We start from the raw sequence: 6,266 nt of genomic DNA, 5'->3' as shown, positions 1-6,266 counted from the left end.
CGGTCCTTAATGAGCAGCGGCTGTCTACGAAGGCAGGAGAAACCCGTTTGAAACAAGTGTGGAACATGGCTCGGCATGGACACTATGAAGCCCTGGTCGGTGTGTCCTGTGCACTGTAATGGTACAATATGTACCGTTTCCTGATTTTAAGCAGTGTGATTGTTGCTAAACCTGTCACAAAGGTATCTTAGAACATCTTTACCTCAGTAATACCCAGTTAGTGAACCTCCTCGCTTTCCAGCAGGAAGAAAAGCACTGTAGAAATTAAAGTATCATTGTCACCCAAGCTTCACAGGATGTTACAACAGCTGCACAGTAATTGTGAGATCAAGCACTATGCATCATTATTGATGGAAAATGAAAGCACAGAAGGATGCAGCTATTCGCCACAGGTTACCAAGCAGGCTAGCAGCACAGCCAGGAGCAGAACCCTGGTGTACACATGATGTGCTGGCAAGTGTTTTCTACCACTTTAAAAACAGGATTTCAAGATGATCTACATAATTTCCGTTCTAATAGAATGGAAAGTTCTCTGACACTGGCAAATCTGGACTGCATAATTGCTGAGACATTCCTATCACAGATACCACAAACACATTCTGCGTGCTAAAATTTAAGCATTTATCACACAAGGTTTACAATAACACAAAGCATGTGTCAGGAGAAGCGTGCCTTTGTGAGAGGCTGATGTGAAATCAGACTCCACTGTCCATGGTCTGAAAGACTGGTATGAGAAGCTGAGATGGGATTCCACCTATCTTTTGTCTCAGAGATGGGTGGGAGGAGTTGAGACTCTTCCACTGTCCATTGCCTGAGGGATGAGTGGGAAAGAGCTGAGGTAAGACTCTTCCATCCATTACCTCCAGGACTGGTGTGAGGAATTGCTACCCATTATCCCAAGAATTGCTGCGAATGTGTGCAGATGTGCAATTGAAGAGCTGGTTGCAAGACCAGGAAAACTGGTCCATCAGGACCGTGTAATATGTGACATGAAGAACAGAGGTACTCCCTCCAACTCATTATAAAAGGGCGAAAAGGTAATCACCAAGAGGAACATCACCAGGGAGCCATTGCTGTGAAGATGACTCCGGAAGGACACCTCCATGAGAACACTTTCCACAGACGACTATGGACCCTGAGGGACACCCTCCATGAGGCATCACCATGAGTGCAGCTCCACAAGACTCACTCCACAGGGTACCTCGAAGGGGACTCCAGAAGGACACCTCCATGAGGACGCCCACCTCTGATGGCCTTTTGGGGGAGGCTCTGCTCCAATACCGACTACAAACCCTGAAGAACTCCCACCACCGACGACGACAACAGATCCCCAGGACACAGCTGGATCTACAGTGGTGACTCACTCTCTCTCGCTCTCTCTGCACTCCAAATCCTTTCTACCTTTTTCCAATCTGTCTATCACTATCCCCTTTATTACAATAATTTCCCTTTTGTATAATAATTGTCCTTTCGTAATAAACCAACTGATCAATTACAGTACTTGACCTTGTTTGTGTCTTAATTTCACTCTTGGGATCATGAACTGAAACATGGTCCAGCACTTCAGGTTTTCTCCAATCAGACCGTGACAGCCTTCCTCCTTCACCCTCCCCACAACACTTCCTCAAAATTTACCTACCTTTCCCTCTCTATCCTTCTCACCAAGCTGCTGGAACTATACAAGGCAACTTAACAAGTGCAGCACTTCGACAGTATTTTACATCCTCGGCTCAAGTTGGACATACCAGTAATGCCAAACTTCACTTAAAGCAACGAAAACCCATAATCTCTGTGAACTCTTGTGTATGTCCTTAGCCCTCTAAGCACTCGCTTGCTGTCCCAGCTTTCTGGGATGTAACTTTCTCTGAAGTCAGTCAAATCAACAATGAAGTGGGACACACTAAGAATGCATTAAACACATTTGCAGAATCATGGTGTAAAGCATTCATCGATAACAGCCCCTGTTCTGCAGTGGATATGGGTGAGTTATTTTGCATACATTAGCATGTGAAATAGCCCGGTTTATATGTGGTCCTTCAGCAAAATCTGGTCTTGCTAGTTACACACAGAACTATTCTTTAATGGTGGATTTTTCTTTTTACTTAATTACAACCTATTGCTACTACTGAACTAAAACAGATACTTTTGTATACTCAGCACCTTCACAGTGCTTACCATCTAACCTAAAAAGGTGAAATGCTGTTCTCTAGGGAAAAGAAAAAATAAAGCTGTAAGGAAGAGCTGAATGTTAGCCTGCTGTTTTTCCTAGCTTTGCAGACCTAGAAGTATCTGTAGCACATCTGTGCCTTAGAATAAATAATTATAATCTGGACTAATAGGCCTCTCCTCCTGAGGATGCCTGGTGCCTTATTGTTTGATTCTGGTGCCAGCAGTCTTGGTGATTTTCTACTTGGTTGCTCTGGGGCTTGCTTTTTGTTGTTTGGGATTCTTTCAGGTAGGTGAGATCACATACATAGAGACGTGAAACCTCTTCCAAATTATTATAGCACAGCTACCCACCCCTCTCCAGGAACAAATAGGCTACATGGAAAGTATGCTATTCAAGATGTTCTCTGCATGGGCAAATGTAAGTGACAGGCCTGGGTTCATACAAGGGTTTAGAACCCATGAGATACTAAAATTGTTCTTGAGCAATCCTTGTTCTATTGGAAGAATTGGGGCAGTATTTAGTGCCCTTTTCTAGACCTCAGATCTTCACAACTGAAGGCTTACTTTGCAGTACATTTTGCAAGTTGTAAATACAGTAACACCTTCTGCAATCGTTTGTCACTTGGGAGAGCTCGAGGTTGGAGTAAATGAATTAACAACATGTAGTGATGACCCCGATGCAGTGATGACCTCCATATAAATAACTGCTTACCACTGAGCAGCACACGCGCGCAGTAGAGACTCTAACTGCTTTTGAGGAGAGGATTCCAGTGAACTTGGTTTAGGGAGTAAGGATCAAAAAAAGAACAAGGACAGAAGGCTGGTGAAAAGAGGAAATGAGCATTTATTTAATTTTGAAACAATTTTGAAACTTCCTGAATAACCTAAATATTTGTAATCATGTAATTTGCTATGACACCCAGTTATAACTAGGAGCCTTTGTTTTGAGTTAGCAGGTATACTGACATATGTAGAAGGAATGCAAATATTTAGGTTATATTTATAATTGTTCTCTCCATGTTGTGTAAATTTCACATAATACAATAGGCAGTTTAGGAACCAAGACCAGAAACTGTACCTAAACCAAATGATCCTTCTTCACCCTTCTGTCCCATGCTAGTAACCATTGTATGCATTGTATGGCCCTCATCAGACAAAGATGAAGATACAGCTGGAGAGTTGAAGCAATTCTTTGTAAAAGACAGCAATTCCTTGCAAATTTTAAGAAAGTAGGAAGACAAAAGAAATAAATAATGCTGCTGGTAATCCCGCTTGGAGAAAGACTCCATGACTCAAACACTTCATTAGACATCAAAGACTCTTCACTGGGCCGTATCCTCAAGACCAAATTGGAAACCAGTGTATTTTGTTATACTGTTTGTAGAAGACTGTCGTAAGTGGAAGAAAACATGGACCAAAGGATGCCTTTAGGCTGAAAGTGAGTAAAATGCTACTCAGCTTCTTGAAAGTGCTGGAACTTCTGCTCTGTGAACCTTGCTCTATGTCTGTGAGATGCAAAAGTGGAGTGGAGCACAGCTGGCTCAAACAAATAAATATTGAATTTATTAGTGTTGCCTTCAGTGTCCTCTTTCAGGTGTTGTAGACCAGGAATCTTGCTTCACTCTGAAGTTGCAGCAAGTCAACCTGGCAAGCTACTATGTCTTTGTTGCTCAATAAGTGGCCTGCCACATCCTGGAAGTTGCAGTTTCCATGACACCTCTCTTTCTGGCTCTCCTTAGGAAGAGGCTTTTGAAGTCCACTTGCTCAGGAGACGGCATTGAACAAAACCATTGTTTTCTGTTGTCATATCTACAAAGATATTAGGATGTTCCCCTTATCCATTCTAGCTCCTACAAGGACTGCTGCAGAGATCCCCAAGTATCCATATAGATGTTGGAAAAGCCATCCAAACTGGCTACTCCAGAATATTGGCTTTAGATTTTGCTTCTTTGCACTCGCTTTCTACCAAGGGATATCTTCCAGGAGAAGCTGTAGTAAAAAAGTGTCCTTCTTTTACAGCATTCTCAAATTCCCAAAGGAGGCAAATTAATCCCCTGGATGAGAGTTGGAACAAGACACTTATGTGCCAGGGAGGTTGGTCTCCTCAAGCTGGCCACACTCCCTGGACACTCTTGCGTCTCCCAGGCACTTTCCCAACCCAATGACTGTCCAGTGTTCACCCCTGTCCTTCAGGATTTTCCACTCAGCCCTTATTGCCACAGTAACTGGGTTCTGGACCTCATCCTGCACCACCCTGTGTGCATATCCTCCATTTGGTATGTGTCTTGGAACGCATCCTTGGAGAAGCACCACAGGGGATCCAGCCTAGCATACTTGTGCTTTCTGCTTCCCTGGGTAGAGCAGTACTTCAGCACTCCTGCTCTGGTGTTCAGTGTTGTTGCTAAAATGTATTTATTCCTCTCTGCCAGCTTATTTATTTTGAGCAGTATGGCACAGGGATTCTTTTTCCAGGTTTTCAAAGCCACATATACCTTTAAACATATGACAATGCCATTAAAAACACCTATAAACACCTTAACATTTTCTTGGAGGGCATGGGAGGGGGGACAGAGAGGTGAAAAGGGGAGAAGAAAAAGTAGATCCCCAAAACTAACTTTCCAAAGTGCTACATGTGTAGTTTATCAAAACTTGCAGTGTTTCAGCAATCCTTTTTTTGCCTGTTTATTTGATTGTTTTAGTAAAATAAAGGTTCAATGGGAAAAAAAGTTCTGCTTTCATACCTAGTAGTGCAAGTAATGAAGTCATGCATCCTCATTTAGACAGCTGCCCTCCCTGACTCAACATGGCATTTCTCTTTTGCTGGGCTGAAAGATTTAGATGTTGTGTGTTTGGAAGTTACTTAGATTGATACTTTTGTTTAAATTCAATTGAAAGTTTTCATTAGACTTACTGCCTGGAGTTCTGTCTGATGCTGGCTTACCACTGGTAATTGCTGTTTGCTCCCTTAATATCCTGAAACAAACCCTGCACCTCAGGCAGGATGTGAGGAGATCTGGGATATGCCTGTATGTTGTCAGATATATGCTGATAAACAGTTCAAGGATGTCATAAAGGACTCTAGATGGTTGTATTGCACTTAGTAAAGGCTTTGTTAGATGCTATTTAATCTCCACAGCTTTGTGTCAGGGCACTGTTTGCACAAATAGACCTTAATTGCTGTTCTGGCCTCACTGGGGCCTCTACCCTCACTCTCTGGTTGGACTGGGTGTCCAGTCCTTCCTAAGCAGCACCTCAGCTGTGCCCACATGAGTGCCAGGAGCTCCTGGACCAGCCTCAGACCTGGCCTGTTACCATATCCTTCCTGATGATCCCTGGACCATTGACACATTCGACTGCAGTAACCCCCCTGTTCTGCTCATCTGCCTTTGGTGCAGTGGGGCTGTGCCGTTTGGTGGGTCATGGTTTGGCTTGCCTTGGGGTGCCCTCAGCTCCCAGCTCACTCACCCTGAGGGAGCAGTGCCACTCTTGCTGCTCCCTGTTTCTCTTTGCTTCTGAGTTCAGAGCACCTGAAAGTGCAGGTTCATTTCAGAAATGCCATCTTGTCACTCTACAGTTGCTGCTGATTGACTTATACAAAGCAACATCCATATTTGCATTCCAGAGGAAATTTAGGAACAGTGTTCAGTAAGACTGGTGTCGTCTGTAGTCCTCATTTAAATCAGAGTTCATTCCTACAGCCTAGCTCCACCAAAGCTTGCCTCCACTGTGATTATTTAGGGTGTAGTTTCATGTCAGGGTTACACCGCTTTGTATTTGCATGTTGGTAAGATGGCTCCTGCCCTCCTCTGCCACACAACACTGCTCCCTCAGCTCACATGAGGATCTCAAGCATGAATATTTCCTGGGTGAGCAGTGAGCTGATGTGAACAGCGGGCAGTCAGGCAGCTGTGTAGGCCTGGCAAAGGAAAGAGGACAGGAACCCATACCTAAAGTGCGAGAAGGGGACTGCCTACAGTTCACTGCATTAGGGATAGTGAGAAACCACACATCTGAGGTCAAGTTATACCAGGCAGCTGAGTCAGTCTGGCAAAAAGAGGACTTCTTACTTCCCCTTCCCATCTCACTCTTTTACTCTC

This window comes from Pezoporus occidentalis, unplaced genomic scaffold (assembly GCF_034315485.1).
Source record: "Pezoporus occidentalis ecotype Australia unplaced genomic scaffold, CSIRO_AGI_Poc_V1 ctg112, whole genome shotgun sequence".
NCBI lineage: Eukaryota > Metazoa > Chordata > Aves > Psittaciformes > Psittacidae > Pezoporus > Pezoporus occidentalis.
The sequence above is the reverse complement of the archived record's forward strand: the minus strand, read 5'-3'. Positions refer to the sequence as shown.